The following is a 21,403-nucleotide window of genomic DNA, read 5'->3' as shown; positions in this document are numbered from 1 at the left end:
ATATGATGGATTCTAGAATAAGACACCATGTTACTAACATCCTATGCACAAGCAAACCACCCAAAAGCAACTTGCACAAAGAAGAACTAAAAGCCCTGCAAGCCCTAAAAAAGGATAGCAGCATAATCATACTTCCAGCAGACAAAGGGAATGCCACAGTAGTAATGGATAGAAAAGACTATGAAACAAAATTGACAGACCTACTCCAAGACTCCACATACAAACCCATAAACACGGACCCAACCACATATCTGGAAAAAATAACCAAGAAGAAAATTATAACCAGCCACATGAGCAAAGAGATCCAACAGACGATCATCCCAAGAGAAAAATCTTCCAGATGCCCCAAACTATACGGCCTCCCAAAAAATACACAAAGAAGGCATACCTCTCAGACCCATAGTCAGCTCCAGAGGAGCACCACTACAAAACCTAGCTAAACACTTAGCAAAACAGCTACAGCCCCATGCTGAAACAGCAGCTTCACATGTACAAAACTCATATCACTTCTTGGAAATGATCAAAGATCTACACGTGGAACAAGATCTGCTTGTAAGTTTCGACGTGGTTTCACTATTCACTCAAGTCCCGATAAAAGAAACTCTTGAAATCATCAAAAATAAATACCAACCAGCTAAACACCTCATGGAACTAGCAGAACACTGCTTAACCAACACATATTTCATATACAAAGGACAAAGATACAAGCAAATTGAAGGAGCCCCTATGGGATCACCACTGTCACCCGTCATTGCAAACCTGTTCATGGAAGAATTCGAATCCAGAGCCCTGGCTAATGCCACCCACAAACCCAAACTATGGTTAAAATACATCGATGACACATTTGTGATTTGGCCCCATGAAAAAGAAAACCTAAACAATTTCCTAACACACCTAAACAGCACACACCCCAAAATCAAGTTCACCATGGAAACGGAAACAAACAAACAACTACCATTCCTAGATGTACTAATCTACAAAAAAACAGATGGCACACTAGGACACACCAGATACCAGAAGAAAACACACACCAACCGCTACCTCAACACCCAATCCCACCACCACCCAGCACAGATAAACTCCGTGGCCAAAACACTAATCGCCAGAACCAAATGCCTGGCAGACAAGACACACATAAAGACTGAACTATGCACCCTGACTAAAGTACTGACAGCCAACGGCTTCCACAAAAGCAAAATCACCGGCTTGATCCACAAAAACACACTGAGACATAATGGAGACCCAGAAGATGAACAGACCTATGGAACAGCTGTCCTGCCCTACATAAGAGGTACTACAGACAAAATCAGTAAGATACTACACAGGCATCACATCAAGACTGCCTTCAAAACAGACAGAAAAATTGCAGCCATCCTTAGAAACCCCAAAGATAAAATTAACCTGGAAAACCAAGGCATATACGAAGTCCCCTGTGCATCATGCCCGGCCACATACATTGGACAGACCAATAGAAGAATTAGTACCCACCTGGATGAACACAAAAATGCAGTAAAAAGCTGGAACACACTTCCTCACTAGTCCAACACATGAAAGCCACAGGTCATAGCATCAACTTCAATGGCACCAAAACCCTAGCCACTATAGAAAACCCCAGCCACAGAATTATCAGAGAAGCCATAGAGATTGAAAAAAGACCTGAAAGCATGAATAGAAGAGATGATTCCACCAGACTGTCAATTATTTGGAAGCCTGCACTCACAAACAAAAAAATCTCCACACCACAAGCCAGGCAAACACCTGGGCACAAACAGATCCCCCCTGATACCTCCAGCTCAAACACACCCCAACCAGGCACCCAGATGAAACCTAGCTTCCTAACAAATGATAGCCGTCCATTTACTCGGAGCCAAGCTGCACTAAAAGCCTCCAATACAGGAACACAATGTTGCCAGCCAACCAAGACAAAAAAAGCCACAAAACAGACAGAAGATATTAGAAACACCAATCAAGCAGAACACACCAATTCCAAGACCAATAAACACAGACCAAGACTTCCAACCAATCAGGATGAAGAAAAAACCATTCTGGCACAGCAGTAGGCTAGCCCCAAATTTAAAACTGAAACAACTGTAGAAGTCTGACTCACAGACAAACACAATACAGAAGCCTGATGATGGCAGATGAGATTCTGCCGAAACGTTGCTACAACTTTAAAAGCACAACTATAATGACATGGGAAAATACCCGAACAAAGCTGAATACCGTATATATGTATATATGTATATCTTATATATTTTACTCAGATATATATATGCAGAAGCTTTTGAGAAGAACACTGACTTTCCCAGTATATTTACAAAAAATAGTGTGTGGGGAAGGGAAGATATTATAAGCTGAATCTGTCTTTATGAATAAAGCTGTGCAAGACTATGAGACATATTAAACACTGAATACAGATAGTATCCTTTCCTCGTTGTATGTATTTTATACACCATGAAATTCAACAAGCAAAATATACAATGGTACAGTCATGAGCTAAGGAATGACTCATATGTTTTCCATAAATCTAAATAAACAAGGAAACACAGACTGAATTAAAACTGTTATTTACTAAGAACAGGTCCTGCTTTTAGGCCTTTAGGGCAAAATATACAGTCCAAATAGGTAGAATAGATAATGTATCTGCATGCATCTTTTAAGAGCTGGTTCTTCCAGATGGAAGGCTAGTAAGCATTTCCAAACATTACCCGTAATTTTGCAAATGGAATTTCCATTGACTATCTTCCATTCGGAAAGCCTTTTAGATATAATTTGATCTAGCAGTCAATGGAATTTTCCCCAAACCTCATCCAGCACTTGTGACACTGTTTTTTTCCTAATAAATTTCATAATCTCTCATTTTTCTTATCAATGTCACAATCTGTTTGGCAAAAGGCATAATTCATTAAAATTCTGTCCTATAATTTACCGGGGAATTTTAAGATTGGCACCAGATCTTTTGTATTTTGATTCAGAAGGAAATGCTGCTGGGTTCTATAAAGTATCTTCCGCTTTGTAAATTCAGGATATGAAAAGGAACTAACTTTGCAGCACATTAAGTTGTACACACCTCTTTTTCTTAGAACAATATTTCCTTCTATGCCAGAAATTCAGATTTCTCTGTCCATACTAGCTGAAATATTGCATGTTTATACCACACATTTTATTCCTACCTAAAGATGATTTTGAATTTAGAAAAAATATTAAATGGAAAAATATAGGCTGTCACTATTTGTTATTTGGAAACACTCCTGATGACATAATGGAATGGGTTGGATCTGAACTTACTTCTACTTAATTGGCCTACACCAAACTCCACACATTCTACCCTTCCCCCAACACCTAATTTTAGAATTAACTTTGAGGAAAACAGAGACACATTGGAAGAAAAAGTTTCTGAGACTGAATTCATTTTTCTCTCCCCCAGAGTAATTCAATTTAGTTGTGATTTCTTGTGCCATCCATCTTTAGTAATGTTATTGTTACAACCAAAAAGATTTTACAGATTTCTCAAATGTTTCAAAGAATTTTCAACACTTTTGAGCAGGGCATGTAGATAGTACTTTTTCATCATGATAGAGAAACTGACGTAAGAATTAAAAGAGCCTATGGACATCAAAAGTGCTCAGATTGCTTTCAATCTCAGCAGATCCTATGCTTCAAAGAAATCTAATATAAATCTAAGGCTCAGGAGCAAAATATTAGTCTGTGTTAATAGAACTTGTATGCAATACGATCAGGGCAGGACAACATAACTGAATGGCTCTCAGTGTAGTAGCTAAAGAATCAGGCTACAAAATCGGAGACTGTGTGTTCTAGTCAAACCTTAGGCACAAAGCCAGATGGGTGACCTTGGGCTTTATTTCACTCCTAGGAAGGATGCAATGGCTAATCATTTCTGAAAAATCTTGCTAAGAAAACTGTAGTATCCAAGAGTTGAACACGATTGAACAAAAGGAAAAAAAGGCAACTAACAGGAATCATGCAATTAAAACATCTGAATAACTAAACTCCATGAATAAGGAATTCATTCTGTTCTGGGCACAAGCTGATATTTTAAAAAAATGTAATGTAGGTTCCTTGACAGAGAGAAACACAAAGCTATATATGTCCAATATAAACATTACAAGGGTTTATCCATCAGATGCTCTCTGAAACCATTTTAATATTAGCTAATACTTACAGCAGGAATTCCCCAACCCCCAGTCTTTTGGCCAGCAGCAGTGTGTGGCATGCCAGAACCCAGATCACATGAACAAGCGAAGTGCCAACTCCAGCATGCAGGCAGCACATGAAACCACGCCCCCACTGGTCCGCAGAAAAAGCTTTCTCCACAGAACCAATCCCTGGTGCCCAATTAGTTGGGACTGATAACTTACAGTATCTCTTATATTGGTAGACCTTGTTTAACACTCACTGGTTCAACAACCATTCGAAGTTATAACAGCCCCATTGCAATGTCTCCACAATCACGTGATTGTAATTCAGGCACTGAATTACAATGCTATTTTTCCTACATGATATAAATTGCAAGTAGCTGTCATGCAAAGAACTTAATAAACTTTCCTTTTTTTCAAATTTTTTCAGCACTGTATTACAGTATTTTATTATATTACCTATGTTTATGTTGCTATTGCACTTCCCAGGGAACATATTTTAAATAACATAATTTTAAAGAATTTTTCATAAGTAACAAGATAATCATTTGAGCTATTTGTAAAGAAAAAATAAACCTTTTCAAAAGATTCCCTTCTTAGTTCTGCTAATTATAATAGACTGGCAATGCACAAGGGATAATATAGTTTCTCTTTGATAAAAGGTGGGACTTTTATCCTGGACCTGCCTCATAACAGGTAAACAGATTCAGTTAGACAAAAGAGGAAGTAGGTGTTCCAATTATGATCTCTTTGCACGCAAGAGAAACTACAATAAGAAAATGCAAGTTTGTTTCATAGAAGATATACTGTTTTACAGCTGGGTTATATATTGAATTAACTACAGATAAGAAACAAAGCCATTATAAATTAATCCTTTCCATTTTTCAATAAGGATACGAATATGCAAACAAGTATAGAGCTCATAAAAGATTTACTTTGACACAATCATTTTCATAACTATTTGAAATACTCCTAGAAATAACATTTTGCCTAAGATTAACCTTTTTGCCATAATTTCAAATATTTGAGAATTCACAAAACAGATTAAACAATAAAAAGAAGTGAACTAAATAATGTAGTGTTGAGCTTATATCATACATTGTGTTGTCAGCGGAGTGCAAACATTTTCAGGCCAAGGAGCACAACTGGTCTTTGGGTGACGTGCTAGGAGAAAACGTTATTTAAATGTGTTTAATTATATTAGGTTAAAAACTAAATATACTTAATATTATTTTCTCATGCACTTTAGTTTTATTTTATCATTTGTCAACTCTATTGATGGCTGCAAAGTTCCCACCTCATATTCAAAGATAGCCAATCAGAATCTGTTTATCACATTCCCAAAGAAAAACACTGTCACTGACATACATAAATGGCAAATCTCCCCAAGTGTTCGTCTTAAAAATGTTGCCTTTTTGGAATCAAATAAGAGACACTGAACATTAGGTAAAGTACCTAGTACTTTACTGAGGTTAAGTAGAGGACAAAAGTAACATTGTTCTAAATTCTGGATTAAAGGCTATTATTCCAGAAGACTCTGGAAAATTCCAGAGAAGCCAGAAGACCTGTTTTAGGAATTCATTTGCTCCGAGCAATAGGTAAATTATACCAGCCAATATTAACTTTTACATTTTTGTTTAAACTGCTACTTAAGCTTTATTGTCTCTAGTATTTATGTTCACTGTATAAACTCTACATCTGAGTTTTACGTAACTGACCATCGTTTTACAGCAATGTCCTACATCTGTAGGAAACAAATATATTGAGATGTCTATTCAGAGACGTACATTTTCCTTTTCTTTATATAAATTTTTTCTATGGAACACTTGGGAATTTATTAAAGTTGCAATTCCCTATTTTTATATCCTTTGCTAGTGAATGTTTTATATGTGACTGGTGAAAGCTAAAATTGAGATTTTTATTTTTATAAAAATTGTTTGATTTTATCTCTCACACAAATTGGGCCTCTCTTCCAAAGGAAGGAAGGAAGAAAAAAATGAGTTGATTCTCCTAACCCCACATTTCAAAAAAAAACAAGGCTAGAAGATGATGCTATGGAATTTAGTTATTTTTTCCTTTTAATTTGCAAGAACAACACAGGTTGTGACTGTTCTGCTTATTAATGTCTGGATGGCATAAAACAGACAGAGTAACTCCACAAAGCATCCATACAAAGTCTTTTTTATTGGTTCATCAGGCATCCTATCAACTCACATTTATGACGAAGTTCCTCTTAATGTCCAATCCTTCGCATATCTGAATTGTGGTGTAGAAAGGTGGTTATCTCTTTCATCCCATATCGAAGAGGCAGGGGGTAGAGCTGCTACCAGGAGGCTGTGTTCAGCAGGCAAGGATGAAGAAACCTCCCCCAACCCACCAAGGGTCAATTCAGTGACCAATCAGGGTTACAGACGTGGCCACATGACATGTACTACATTTCCTAGGATACCTTAGCTACATTTACCATAATGCATTCCCTTAAGGGGACAGTTCTCAATTCCTAATTAACTATCCCAAATCCCATTAACTCTAAACTGTTTGGACAGCACAGTGAAAGTTCTCTCACATGCCAGGGTTGTGATGAGAGGCTTTCTGTAAGCACCAGGAATTACTAAGGCAGGAGGTAGAATTAAGGTGTGTAGACCCAGAGGACTTTCTGAGACAGAGGGGTTTCAGACCTTTAAACCTTACTTGATAGGCTAAACTCTACTGCTACACATTGTGCATTTCGCATTAGGCAACATTGATTATGATCATGTAAGAGATTAAATCATAAGCAAAAAAGTTACATTTTTGTAGGCTTAGAGAAATACCTTGTGCAGATAATTGGTACATCTACGGTTAAAATCTAGATATACAAAAGCGAAATACCACTCATGCATCATCACAAAATCTCTGGAACCGTAAAGCCTACAAACTTAAAATTTGGCACGTATGTTCCTCTTGGCTTCTAGGTGGTCACTAAGAAAGAATTGTTTGAAATGACCATCAGAGTATTTCCTATATTATTATTAACACGCTCTGATGCTAAGGAATTCTACTCCCCATCCCCACCTGAAAATAAATATGTTCCAAATGCAAAACACAAGCAGAGGAGTTTCAGTTTCAGTTTCAGTTTTACTTTCACAGCACCAAGCAGTTTTAGTACAGAACAGTTGAGCTAAGCCATGCCCAGGCTCCTTGCTGTTTCCTTCTTGCTCACACAGCAAATACTGTTTCACTTTCCAAACAGCCCTCAACTCTCTCACATACTGACAAGACTCTAGCCAGACGAATACCGATGGATACTGGTAGGCAGAGGCAGAATCCCACCCCCTTATTTTCCTCCCCAAAAACTAAGATCTGAAAAGGTTAAACAACTATACCAGGCTTTGTTAATTCAATAGCAAGAAAAGGTAGGAATACTAACATTTTGCTTTGGATACCCACGTTTAAGATTTTACTGATACATCTTTTGTTAACCCTCTTTGGAATAATTATGAACAGCTATATTTGTATTGTACTAATATCAGTAATAATCTGCTCACCAACGAACCAAATTGTTGCCAATTTTTTACTTCAAAACCACACTTGCTCTTTTTACTGTGTATTTGAAAACTCTGAGCGTTCAAATGTTGGGGAGGAAAATAATAGTAATTTCAGATAATATAAAGCCATATTAATTCTATGCTGTTACTATTAAATTGTTAATACAGTTCAACTGTTGTTGCAGATAAAAGAAAATAAAAGTAATTACTACATATTTATGAGCTGCAATTGCATCTCATAAAATCACAAAACAAATAAATTTACATTTTTCACTGTGCTGGTATCTGCAACAGGATCTAGTAATGCTTGTTACAGCTTTGCCAGAAACAAATTATAAAATAGTAACACAGAAAGCACACACTGTTCCATTCCCACATATATTCAGTGTTTGAGGAAACTGTAATTTAAAAAGGTCTCAGTTCAAACTTGTTAAACACGATGGTGGAAGATTTCTATTTCTCTTAAGAAATTGGACTAGTATAGAGGTGGTATTACACAAATTGATACTGATAGCGGTATAACTTGTTTAAAAATATAGACAATTTCATAGAGTTAATACCATGCACAGCAAGTACTATTCTTAGGGACAGCCGCATGCATCCATCTCACACATAATTTAAAAATCTGAAATTTTATTTTGAAATAACCTGAATTTTTCATGTACTCATATGCCATATGCCTCATAAATAGGAAATCACATATAGCATTAGAAATCATCTTGTAAAATTATGAAATAAATCCATTGTTACATAAGGTTTTCTTTAAATTTCCATTTAAGGTCTATTTCATAGCCAGAAGCTAAATGAAAATAAAGTAATAACCAGGAATTTACGAATCCAAATTACACAGATTAAACCATTTAGAGCTTTTAAGTATCCATAACAATAGCAAGGCTCTACCATTAGGGAAAACATTAACAAAAATCCCAACAGGCTACCAAAGCAAATACAACTTTTATTAAGTTCAGTTCAAAATCTTAAAATAAATATATCCATATATCCAGCAATAGAGGCCTACCTGAAGCTGATATGAATGAAAATTTATAATTTACAATGACAAACTGCACCCATTTCAGGTAGACAGTTTGAGACAACATTCCTTACAATCTTGAGAGAAAACTAACACTAATGAGATATTAACTTTCCAGTAGCTCCTATTCAGGAAACTACTTAAGAAAAAAAAAACAGATTCAAGTATGTTTGAGATTCCTCAAACATTGATGAATACGTAGTCCTCGAGTTATGACTGCAATTGAAACCAAAATGTATGTGGCTAAGTGAAACATCTGTTAAATGAGTTTGCCCCATTTTATGACTTTTCTTTCCACAGCTGTTAAGTGAATCATTTCTTAAGTTAGCAACATAGTTGTTAAGTGAATCTGGCTTCCCCATTGATTTTGCCTGTCAAAAGGAGATCTCATGACCCCAAGACATTGCAACCATCATAAATGTGAGCCAGCTGCCAAGCATCTGAATTTTGATCATGTGACCATGGGGAGGCTGCAATGGTCGCAAGTGTGAAAAATGATCATAAGTCACTTTCTCCAGGTAGAATAATAAATATCAAGAATAAGAACCTATAGGTAGTCTTTGACTTATGACAGTCCTTGAGCCACCAATTTACAATTAGTAGTTGTAAAGTGGGTTGCCATATGACTATGCCTAATTTTACAACCTTTTTGCAATGGTCATTAAGTGAATACAGTGGTCATTAAGTGTTCACTATGGGGTGGGTTTTGCCAGAAAATGCTAACCAGCAAAAATATAAATCATGGTTACATGACCAAGAGACACTGGAAACAACATAAATGGGAATAGTTACCAAGCACCCAAAACGTGTGATTGCGATGTGTGTGTGTATGAACATCAGAATTTCAATTCCAAGTTGCAAGTCCCATTTTCAGAATAATTTTTATGAAAATTATTTTCCTAATTTCAAATGGTTGTTAAGAAATTGGTTGTTAAGAAATTGGTTGTTAAGAAATGGTTGTCAAGAACTAGTAGCAGTGCCTTACTGGAATGGACTTCTGCTACAACTAATCAATAGAAATATGGTGCAAAGATATATATATATCTATATCTATATCTATCTATATATATATATATATATATATCTATATCTATATCTATCTATATATATATATATATATATATATATAGACTCTTTCTATAGAAAAGATTGAAAAAGTATTATCAGGGGTAGGATTCAAAATTTTTAACAACCGGTTCTGTGGGCATGGCTTAGGTGGTGGGTGTAGCTTGGTGGTCATGTGACTGGCTAGGTGTGGCCAACTCAACATCACTCACATCGAGGCATGCATCTCCTCTCCTGCCTCTCGTGACTGTGGGGATGCTGCAACAGTCGTAAGTGTGAAAAATGGTCATAACTCACTTTTTTCAGTGCCATTGTAACTTTGAATGGTCACTCCACACAAGCAAAGTAGCAGCAAAGGAGGGGGAAAGAACTCCAGAGACATTCCTGAGACAGGAAGTCTAGTCCTGCCAAGAATGTAATAAGGGTTAACGGAGAGGCAGTTTCTGTAAGCAACACCAGAATGTTTCCTTCCTGCCTTCCTTACAGGATTAAGCCAGTAATTTCTTCTAACAACCGGTTCTCCGAACTGCTTAGAATGTTAACAACCGGTTCTAGTGAATAGGTGTGAACTGGTAGAATCTCACCCCTGAGTATTATTAACAAAGTTTAGATAAGGACTTGGAACATGGTGCTGTAATTAGTTTGGAGTACAAGTGCCAAAATAAAACAAGCCACAATGTGGGACCATATTTTAATACAAAATGGGAAGTGAGCCAATATGGGAAGTTAGGTCTTATTGACATATTTATGATTTATTTACATTTTTGTATGTTTATTGATTTTCCTCATGATTTTTAAAATATGACCATCATTTGTCATGGCTTTTTTTTTAATGAAATGCGATTAATAAACAGCAATAATAACCTACAGTCAAATTGCCACTTCTGGATCAGCGATATGCAAATATTGCTGATTGTTTTTTTCATTACAATATCTTGGTTACCAATTAGGCGGCAAACAAAACCGATCATTTTTTCAAAGCTGTCATTTCCCTTTCAATAATCCTCCATTTCTGCTAATTATATACTAGATATTTCACAACCGAGACTTAACACAGACTTGAAGTTAGGTCTTTTGCTTTATGAAGGAGACTTTAACGCTTCCAGTTTTTAGCTTTCATTTTTAAATATTTCTGCCTCACAGAGTAGCAAGGCTCGTAGCTAATGAAAAAATGAGGTTACAGCATGGACAAGTTGAAATTTAGGAGAGGGGAGGGTTAGTGGAGAATGTGGAGTCATTAGAAAAACAAGTGTGTTCAATCTTGCTGCACATGTTTGTCCCTTATTTTAAAAGGCACTGAGAAAAATCATGCTCTATCATTTTTGCTCTAAATGTTCCTGGTACGTACTGCAAGTACTCAGGGCCCATGACTAGAGGTTGCTCATCCTGGTTTTAAAGCCAAAATTAGACATCATTTCCTTAAACTCGTCAGTTCATGTATACTTTCATATCTTTCTCACTAACAAGCTTACTATTACCTCTCTTCTTTTGAAAAACATAATTCTATTTCTGGAGGCTGGCCAGATAACATGTCCTTTATATATTAAAGAAAAATACCTCATATGGTAACTAAGTTAGAGTTAACCAGAAAGTTACCATTTTCAATTTCTTCTTAAATTTTTACTTCTACAATTATGGTTAATTTAGAATCCTAAGTTTGACTAGACTTCTATATTACTTAAGGCAGAGCTTCCCAAACCTTTTCCTTATCAAATAACTTATCTGAAAGTCCTTCTTACCCAATCTAGGTAAAACACCTCAAGTCAATTTAAATATTCTCATTATGATTGAGTAATGATGTTGTCTATTATTAACTAAAGAAAAACCACTTTTACCCATTTTTGAGTAATTTATCCAGGTTTGGAAAGCCCTGACTTAAGGAGACAACATTCTCTCCATTCTACTTGAATTTATCTTACTCTTGAAAAAAATAAAACTATAAGTCTTATACCGAAAATAACTCAAGCTGATCAGATATACCTAGAGCAAATGCTACAATGGAAAACTTACAGCCCAAAATTTAATGTTGAGATCATTGTTCCACACCTTGGCAAACAACGTTATCATATGTGTAAGCAAAATTAAGCAAAGCTTAGAACAGAGGTAGAGAAAAAACATTCCTGTGAAGTGTGACTCTTTTATGCAAAAGAATGACCAATTAGTAACTATCAACCACACAGGTTGAGTTACATTGGCAATTGGGACTGGAATTTCTGTCATTAAGTGATGCAGATATAAAGTGTGACATCATATGACTTAACAACGGCAAGTCCTGTTTGGCGTTGTTCACCATATCCGACTGATTGTTAGCAAAGGACCTGCCTTGATCCAAGCCACTCTGGGCTCGGTCCCTCCCATCCCAAAGCATTGGTAAGGTAAGGGAGTATCTTGTCTACAACTGACCCCACCTGCACCCCCACATCTGTGCTCTTTTGGCCGGCTTGCACTTCTGACCTTGTCACCCTACCCTCCACTCATCCTGGCCTGTAGCCCCTGCCTGCCTTGCTGGCTTTGCCACTCTGTGCTCACTGACCCTATTGCCCCTGCCAGCCTCACCACGTCTCCAGTCCTTGCTGCCTCCAGCTGACTGTCACCATCTTCTTCCTGCAACTGCTGAAAAAGCCTATCCTGCCTGGATATCAAGAGGCAGCTGCTGGTTGTGTCAGGCTTTCTTCCTCGGGCTGTGCGATGGCCTTGTCTGAATTGCAGGTGCTGCTCTCGTGAGATTTCTGGAAGCTTCAGAAGCCTTTCAAAGGTCATCTGGGGAGCGGCAAAGTAGGCAGGGATGGAAGGCCAATTGAATGCAAAGCCGTCCAAAGGGCAGAGATGGGGGCAGATAGGCAAGGCGAGGTGGGGGGGAGGGAAGCTAAAGTGCTTCTGTAGTTTTAAGTGCAGGAGGTTGCCAAGCACTGAATTGTGATCACATGACCACAACGGTACTGCAACAGCCGTTAACTTTGAGGACCAAGAATAACAACTCTTCGCTGCTGTAATGGACATAACCCGAGGACTATCTACAATTGGTGGAATCAGAGCTGATGGCTATACAGGATTACATACTCTGACACCCATCCTGTCTCTATCTCTGTCACATACAACTGATAAAATATGTGATTCTCAGAATAATTGTTCAGAAGGTAAGACTGGACATGCAACTTTTAAAGAGACAGAGCAGTGCTTGAAACTACACAAAATTAGGCCGGAACAAAGTTTTCATGGCCATTTCAAAGTATTAAATATTTATATTTTACAAAGTTCTGTATCCTTTGCCTTTCTTTCATTATTTTAAAAAAATGCAGGTGCAATTCACTGAAAAGAACTGACTTCCAATAAAAATAAAAGCCAAACTTTTCATCTAGCTATGATGAATACTGAAATAGTTTCCATCGCAACTTTGCAGGGAAAAAAAAACCTTCAATAATAAATGTCCCACAACAGCAACCTTCAACAATAAAAACTTTTTTTCTAATGTATATGTAAATAAAGACAGTGATCCTCAAATAAGCACACATACAATTGCAACTGGAATGACATGTATGTATGTATTCACTCAAAATTACATACAATTGCAACTGGAATGACGTGTTCACTCAAAATTACTTCTCAAGACATGGGAAAAGACTCATTCAAGCACACAGCATATAAATAATCAATCTGCAGCTGTCTCAGAAAAGTCCCAGAAAAGTGAGTTACTGAATAAGTATATTTGGTATTACCTTGGTTTTTTTAGATTTTCTAATTTTGATCCACTGCTTGGGACACATTACTGAAAATGCTAGCTCAGTACAGAACACTCTAATCCAGGGGAAAATGGCAAAAGGAGAGGATGACTAGTAAAACCAGGTTAGGAATCAAAGATTGCCATGGAGAAATTTTATATGCTAAGAGTCAACATCTGCTCGAATGGCACATAATCAGTGGATCAAATTTGATCCTATTGAAAATGCCAGTTAATTAGGCTTGCTAATTGCTATTGTTTTATTAAGAACATTGGAAAATGAGCTTGCAAATAAAACAAAATGTTAACAGTGTATATTTTTCTTTAAAATCTCTAGAAATACCTATTTGGAATCATGATGATAAAATGTCAATAGCATTATTTCATTAATCTGACTATTAGCCAGGACAATATAAAAGCATAAATTGAAGAAAACTGAAAAAAATATACAAAATGTAAGGTTACATCTAGCAAAAATTATGCAATTTAACAGATGAAAGCAAAAATAGATTTTGTGTCCATCATCAAAGTTAGATAATCATTGAGTTGATGTTTGTGTGCTATGCTGCGTATCTAGTGCCACAATTGGTAGCCACATGAAAACAGATTCAGCAGAAACACCAGGAAGAAAAAGAGAAAAGTCACAGAACATAGAAAAAATAAAGGTTACTAAAATATCACATTTTCAGGTTTTTTGAAAAAAACATTTTTGGTTACAAATTCTGAACACTTTCCAGAGTTTTAAAATAAAAGAAATGTTTAATCTTTTGATTTATTTTATGACAAGCAACATGATAGTAGAACAGCAGTACTACTGTACAGTAGTAATACACTGCCCTTCAAAAGGTGCCCTTTGTTTCCGAAGATGTTTTTTATGGATATACCCTACCATGAAAGTTTAACTGACAAACTCCATTGATGAAAAAACTTGCAGGATATACAGGTAATCCTCAAAGTATGACCGTAATCCAGCCCAAAATTTATTGTTAAGTGAAACATTTGTTAAGTAAGTTTTGTCCCATTTTACAACCTTTCTTGCCACAGTTGTTAATCAGGGCACTTCTTAAATTAGTAAGATGGTTGTTAAGTGAATCTGGCTTTCCCATTTACTTTGTTTATCAAAAGGTTGCAAAAGGTGATCACTGCATCTGTCATAAACATGAGTCAGTTCCCAGCATCTGAATTTTTATCACATGATCATGAGATGCTGTAATGGTCATAAGTATGAAAAAGTCACTTTTTTCAGTGTTGTTGTAACTTTGAACAGTCACTAAATGAACTGTTATAAATCAAGGACTATCTTCACAGCAACTTGCAAACTAACTAAAGTGCAGAGAAGAGCAACTAAAATGATTAGGGGACCGGAGACTAAAACATACAATGAACGGTTGCAAGTACCTATTAGCATGGCTAGTCTAGTGAAGAGAAGGACCAGGGGAGACTTGATAGTAGTGTTCCAGTATTTGAGGAGTTGCCACAGACAGAAGGGGTCAAGCTATTTTCCAAAGCACCCGAAGGCCAGACAAGGAATAATGGATGGAAACTGATCAAGGAGAGATTCAACCTAGAAATAAGGAGAAATTTTCTGACAGAACAATCAACCAATGGAACAGCTTGCCTTCAGAAGTTGTGGGAACTTCATCACTGGAAGCTTTCAAGAAGATATTAGATTGTCATTTGTCAGAAATGGTATAGGGTCTCCTGCTTGGGCGGGGATTTGGACTAGAAGACCTACAAGGTCCCTTTCAACTCTGTTAATCTGTCAAATCTGTTAACAAAACGGGAAAGTTAGATAAGAAGACTTTATCTACCCATTTTCTGCCTATCAGTGTTATAACTGAATAGAGTAGGACAAAGTACATAATACAGTACAGTACAGTACAGAGGGAGATACTGTCAAAAGAAAATGTAGGTTTCAAAATAAACAAAATCTTGGTGGAATCTATGGAGAAAAAAAATCCTGAAAAATTCCTACAGCGCATCCCTACAGGGGAGGCAGATGGAAAGCATATCAGAACATTGATGACTCCTTCATTCTAAGTACTCGTTACTGGTCATGTGACCCAGAATGGATTACTGTACTACAGTATAGTAATCTACTCTATGCTTACCTATACACACAGAGACGTAACATAAAGGAAAAACAAAATACAGAAAAATTGAACACATTATTCATTATGCAGAATAAAATACAGTGCCTCGTATGGTCTTTGGAAGCGAGTTAGGAAAGAATTTCAGAATTCATGCTCTGCATACTTTCCCTACTTTGTTTTATAAGATGTAAATTGTTTTGCACAGCTATTGACTGAAATAAGTATTTTCCATCCAGAAGATTCATATGCAGCATCACACAATAAATAATGCAAATCATTTTTAGCAGATACAAAATGAGTATAATAGAAGAAATGTACCAATTGTTTTTGGCAATGCTTGTATTTTCATAACATCTTCAGTGATTGTAGGAAAATAATTGTCAGCTCTAATCCTAAGCACGCTTAAAGGAACTTATTCCTGGGTAAACGTGTAAAGGATTATACTGGAATGCATGAAAGTAATTTCTAAATCCATGGATGAACTGTTAATGGTAAAGAAATAAGTGCATTCTCAAGTATTGGTGAAATTAAAAAATGAAAGCAAATCCATTGGAAAAGCTATTTTTTGCCCACATCTTAGAAGTCAGGGTACAAATAATTTATTACAGCTATTTATCATTTTGATTTGTAAAAAGATTAAAAGATAGCTGCATTGACCTTTAATATTTTTGTTAAGTCACTACCCCAAGAAAACCAGGCATAGTTCTTCCAATTATGCAATGCAAAGAGAGGGAAGTCACTCAAACCTCACTACTGAGCATTAATGTGGGGGGGTGAGGGGGACCAGATTGCAAGGATTCAGACTTATGATGCATTCAGAAAACTTACATTCCAATTTAGTAAACGAGTCTTGCAAGCATTAAGAAATACTAAGATCCTTACTGCAAATTAATATAAGAATCAAATGTCTAGTAGATTTTCACTACCTAGTGCAACTGATTAGGACAGTGAGAACTGAAGTCCTAAATATCTAGAGAATTTCTCCTCCAGCATAGTTCTTCAACATAAGGATTGTTTTTGTTTTGGTATTTGATTTTTGTTTTTCACAAATTAAAAAACCTGAATAGAAATTAGAGAAAACTCGTTGTATACCTATTAAGTAATTACTATAACTTTAAGGTACCATTTTATATTATGAGAGTGAGTTTAGCCCAGTGATGGCTAACCTTTTCATCGTCGCATGCCAAAAGTGAGCGCACGCATGCGTGCCTGCTTGCACCCATAATGCAATATGAGCACAATACCCTCCTGCCCCCTGTACATGTATGCATAACCCCCCCGCATGTGCCCTGCCTCCTGTGCATGCACACACATCTTCCGCACGCATCCCGCCCCTCACGCCTGCCTGGCAGATACCCGACAATCAGCTGACTGGCGGGAGGCACACACGCATGCGCAGTAGATTGGTTTTGGATGACGATTCGCATGCCGGCAGAAATGGCTCTGCCTACTACTTCCAGCACACGTGCCATAGGTTCGCCATCACAGATCTAGCCCCTTCCTAGGTTCAAACATTCCCAGTCCTTGCTTCAAGTCTAGATGAATTGTTTTGTGTAATGATGGATCTTCTTAATGTCTAGAAGATGAACGATATCTTAACATGTTATCTATTAGTATTTGTATACCATATTGTTTATTTCACTAATATTATTAACATTAATACATTTTAGCTAGGTTGAGGCATGAAACAATACCAAGACCAAAACATAGTGAACCTAAGAAGTAAAAACCTCTGAATTACTAATAGTTATGAATTGTCGGACTCCTGGGAAGGTTAAATGCATTTGTATGGGCTAACCTGTGGCTTAATATTATACCTTTGATAAAATAATTAAATCTTTCATCTCTGAATGTTTTATATTTTAATATGAAATAGCTAGGCAGTTAATGCAGGTATCTAACCCAACATCCAGAAAAGTTGGAGCAGTGGAAGGAGAATTAATAGCATCCATCTTTGTTCCCACTTTTTCACCTAAGTTTCTGCTTAATGGAGAAATGTTATTACTCAAAGGTATGCAGAGCAAATACACAAAGGTGTGTTTGCATATAGTGAAATAAAAAGTCACCTGCAATAGGTAGAATTCAGCACTAGCTATTGGTTCCAGGAAGCAATGCTATTTTAGGTAAACAATCTTGTGATAATGCAATACAATCTTTATATATCGAGCAAAAAGCTTCCTTTAAGAACAGAATATTTGCATAATATCAAAGTATGTTTATATTAGTTTTTCATCAGTTCAGGGCATTTATAAACCTAACCTTGTGAAACTGATATCCCTCCTTTAGACCAGAAAAATCACCTGAATGTTTCAATCCTAAATTCGTTTACACAGTAGAATAATTTCTAATTCTCCTCCCAATCATCCATTTCAGATAACAGTCAATTATCTTTTATATCTTATGAATTCCAGCAAAAAGACTAGCGGTTATTTTGTAAATATATTTATGCCCTTTAGATTCTGGTGCCCTTTCAATTATAAGCAGTTGCTCCCTGCTCCCCGCAGTCAACAAAATTTCACAGCCAAGTCCTGATCTTGATCCTGTCCTTAAAACTCAATGGGATTTCCAAGTTAGCACATTCTACTACTGGAACAAAGCACAAACACAGGGAGTTAATTAATCCCTTTACAAGTTTTAGAAAAGATTCCTGACCTTCTTACAAGCTTGATGAAACCAGAAAGAACCAACACCATGCATAGCAGGCACCGGCCTAGCCTCAAACAGAAGTCTAACTGTTGCTCTTCTCCATAACAGGATGCTCAATTACCAGAAGGCAAACCTGGAAGGGGTTGTGGGAAAGGACATTAAACGCTCGGGTTCTTTCAGGAAGCCAACCCAGCTCGTGTCCTTCTCCAGTTTAAGGACACCTGCAGAATCTGCACCGAGTACTTTTTTTCCTGAGCTGCTGCTTCTTCTTTTTTTTGGAGGGGGGGGACAGCAAGGGGGGAAGGGAAGAGGGGTGTTGTTATACAAATCGTGGCGTTGGTATAAGCCGGGCCATGGCTGTTCCAGAACATTTCTTCGACTTTTTTTTACGTTTGTTTGTTTGTGTATAAAATCACCCATCGCAACAACTTCCCCGAGCCGGGGACTTGTCCACCTCCGGCGGCAACCCAACCGGCCGTGGCCGTCCCCTCAACTGGCCACTTTGAAAAGCGCGGCGAGGGATAGGACGACCAGCCCCACACACCCTGAGGTGCTGAACGGGAAGGACCTCGACCGTCGCCCCTTCCCCATTTCCATTTGGTCGGGAGTTGCGTGAAGGTGGTTTTTTTTTGGGGGGGGGGGGGTGTTGTATCGTTCGGCGAAGGCTGTGGATGAAAGACAACAACCTCCCCTCCACCTGTTCGGGAAAGCCAGGGCTGGAGCTGGCCAAGGGGGCAAGAACCCTTCCGACCACCGCCGAGGCTGAAGCCTTGTCTCCCCTTCGCCATGCAACCTCCACCTTCACCAATAAGCCTCCCTTCTTCTCCTTGGCGCCAACCCGTGTCCCCAACCCCCCCACTCCTCCTCTCCTCACCACGCAGCTCCCCAGCAGGCCAGGCTCGGGCTCCGTGGGCAGCTCGGAGAAAGGCCTCCTCCTCCTCCTCTTCCTCCTCTGGCAGCCGGAGTCTCCCGCACACCCACCTCCAGCGGTCGAGAAAGCGGGCTTCGCTTTGCCGCAGGCGACGAGCTTCCAAAAGCCGAGCCGGACTCCAAGGCAATCCGGCGCGGGAGGGACTAAGCTGCGGCGCCGGCGGTGGCAAGAGCCAATTGCCTGGCGCTCTCGAGCTCGGCTCAGCCCGGGGCGTCCGCGCTCCTGCCCCAGTTGCGCCTCTGCGCCGCAGGGCAGCAGCGCCTCCCGACGGGCACGCGACCGGTTTGGTCGCCAGGTTGCAGCACCCGCCGCTTCCTCCTCCTCCTCCTCTTCCTCCCGATGCCAAGTCCCGAACCGGGCTTCCCTTTTTTCCCCCTCCGGCCCTGTTATGGGGAGAAATCTCCTCCTCGGAGAAGCCAGAGTCGCCCGCCCGCCCGCCTGCCTGCCTCCTCCAAGCTCAGCGCAAAAAGCCTCGGAGGGGCCTCGTGCTCTTTTCCTCCTTCCAGCCCCCAAGCTGGGCTGGAGGAGGAGGAGAGGGGAAGGGAAGGAAGCAAAAGCTAAAAGCCAGCGACCCAAAACTAAGCGGCCGTCTTAGGCCCTCCCGTGGCCCGGTAGCCGCACCGAGGCTCTTCCTCGTTTCTCGCCCCCGTCCCCCCCGCCCGTCCCCCTCTTCACTTTCCTTAGCGTCGCCCTTCGGTTCTCGTCCTCTCTCGGCTCCCCGTCTTTCACGCACCAGGGGTTTACCTGGGAGGTCCCACCGGGCTCTCTCCGACCGTGGCCTGTCAGTTTGATCCGGCTTCGGGTTGAGGAAATTGTTAGGTCCAACTTGATTTCTGCTCTCCGCGCAGTCTCGGAGGTGGACTCTGAGCTTCTCCGATGATTGCTTACTTGTAAAATCCACAATGGTATCTTGAAGGCAAGCAAAATGTTGATGCCTCAACCTTTAGTCCATTTCTTCCAGTGTATCTTTTCCTACATCTCTCTCTCTCTCTCTCTCTCTCACACACACACACACACACACCTGCTCTTTGAACAGAATCAAATCTTGCAAATCTGGGATGAAGCAAATATTAAAGAGCAATGCCCTTTTAGGAACACCAAAGATAACAATTGTGATCTTTTATGTGATCTACTTGATCTGCCACATTTTTTTTTCAATGTTTTAATAATGGCTTGCTCAAGACCTAAACATCCTATGAACAATCTGGATTTTGGTACTGCAGTGAAAGCCATAGCTATCATAAAAACGGTAATAAAAAACACACCTCTAAAATCTAGCAAACAGGAAGGATAATGTACAAGGTTGGTCATATGGGTTTGGTTAGCTTTTGCACCTGAACAGGTAAATCACAATCCATGACCTATATTGTCTTTAGATCACTTGGTCTATGTGGCAAAAATTTGGCGGCAAACTATTCTTTTGCTGCCAAAGGATGCAAAAGCCTTAAGCCTTAAGCCACTGAAGTACTCCCACCCCCCACCCCACCCCCCCACCCCACCCCGAAAGTAAAATGCTAAGAGATTGTGACTTGTACCTTGTTTTCCTTTTGCATAAACTTTGAATTGTGAATATTCACTATTTAATCATTTTGAAAACAATTTTTATAAATATTCAGAAGTGATACCATCCAAATAGGTTGCATTAAAGTAAGAGATGCTTACAATGGTTATTCTGAATTTCAATTCCAAGCATCAATAAATGCATTTTAAAGCACTGTAGTAAGGTTTTGAGCAATTCCTCTCTCAATGTAATGATTTGGGTTGGGGCACACTATGAACCCTGCTAGGCCAGTTATAAGCCATGGTTTAAAATTCATCATAATGATTGCAGTATAGCATAATTCCAAAGTATTGTGTGAAACACACGGGGAGAGATATATACAGATATATAGATATAAATATACAGTAGCTTCAGGAAAGTAGAAGAGGGACCTTTTAGTTTTAGTTTTGAAGACAGAACTGCTCCTATTGATCTTGCTTTGGAGTAAATTATTATAAAGCATAATTTTAACACAAAATACTAATTCAGCAATTTTATGCAACATTTGCAGATCCTTACTGTATCAGAATAACAGAACCTAAGAGCTAAGAAGTAAGTAGTGATTTGTACTAAATAAGTATGCATGTTTGGATTTAAATGCCATATATGCTCCTTGAGGTACCTCTTGAAGCAAGCTTGCATTCACATTGATTCCACAAGGGTATTTGTTGTTTAGTAATTATTTCTAGTGATCAG

The 21,403-nt window shown here is 38.6% G+C and overlaps 1 protein-coding gene across 7 annotated transcripts in view; it reads right to left on the bottom strand.

Moving 5' to 3' along the window:
• The window catches only part of PIP5K1B (phosphatidylinositol-4-phosphate 5-kinase type 1 beta), a 94,467-nt gene extending 74,404 nt beyond the window's left edge, over positions 1-20,063 (bottom strand). For 2 of the 7 annotated variants that reach the window (XM_087957789.1, XM_026675490.2), the window contains exon 1: positions 19,912-20,063. The gene's annotated coding sequence lies outside the window, so the exon portion shown is untranslated. Of the gene's footprint in view, positions 1-19,110; positions 19,424-19,911 lie in introns of those variants that run through there. The other 5 variants (XM_087957790.1, XM_087957787.1, XM_087957788.1 and 2 more) reach the window with 5 other exon arrangements.
• Between the last annotated feature and the right edge of the window lie 1,340 nt (positions 20,064-21,403).

The sequence above is a fragment of the Notechis scutatus genome, chromosome 2 (assembly GCF_049901735.1).
Source record: "Notechis scutatus isolate UNSWTSFEM ecotype Mainland chromosome 2, rNotScu1.2, whole genome shotgun sequence".
NCBI lineage: Eukaryota > Metazoa > Chordata > Lepidosauria > Squamata > Elapidae > Notechis > Notechis scutatus.
The sequence above is the reverse complement of the archived record's forward strand: the minus strand, read 5'-3'. Positions and strand labels throughout refer to the sequence as shown.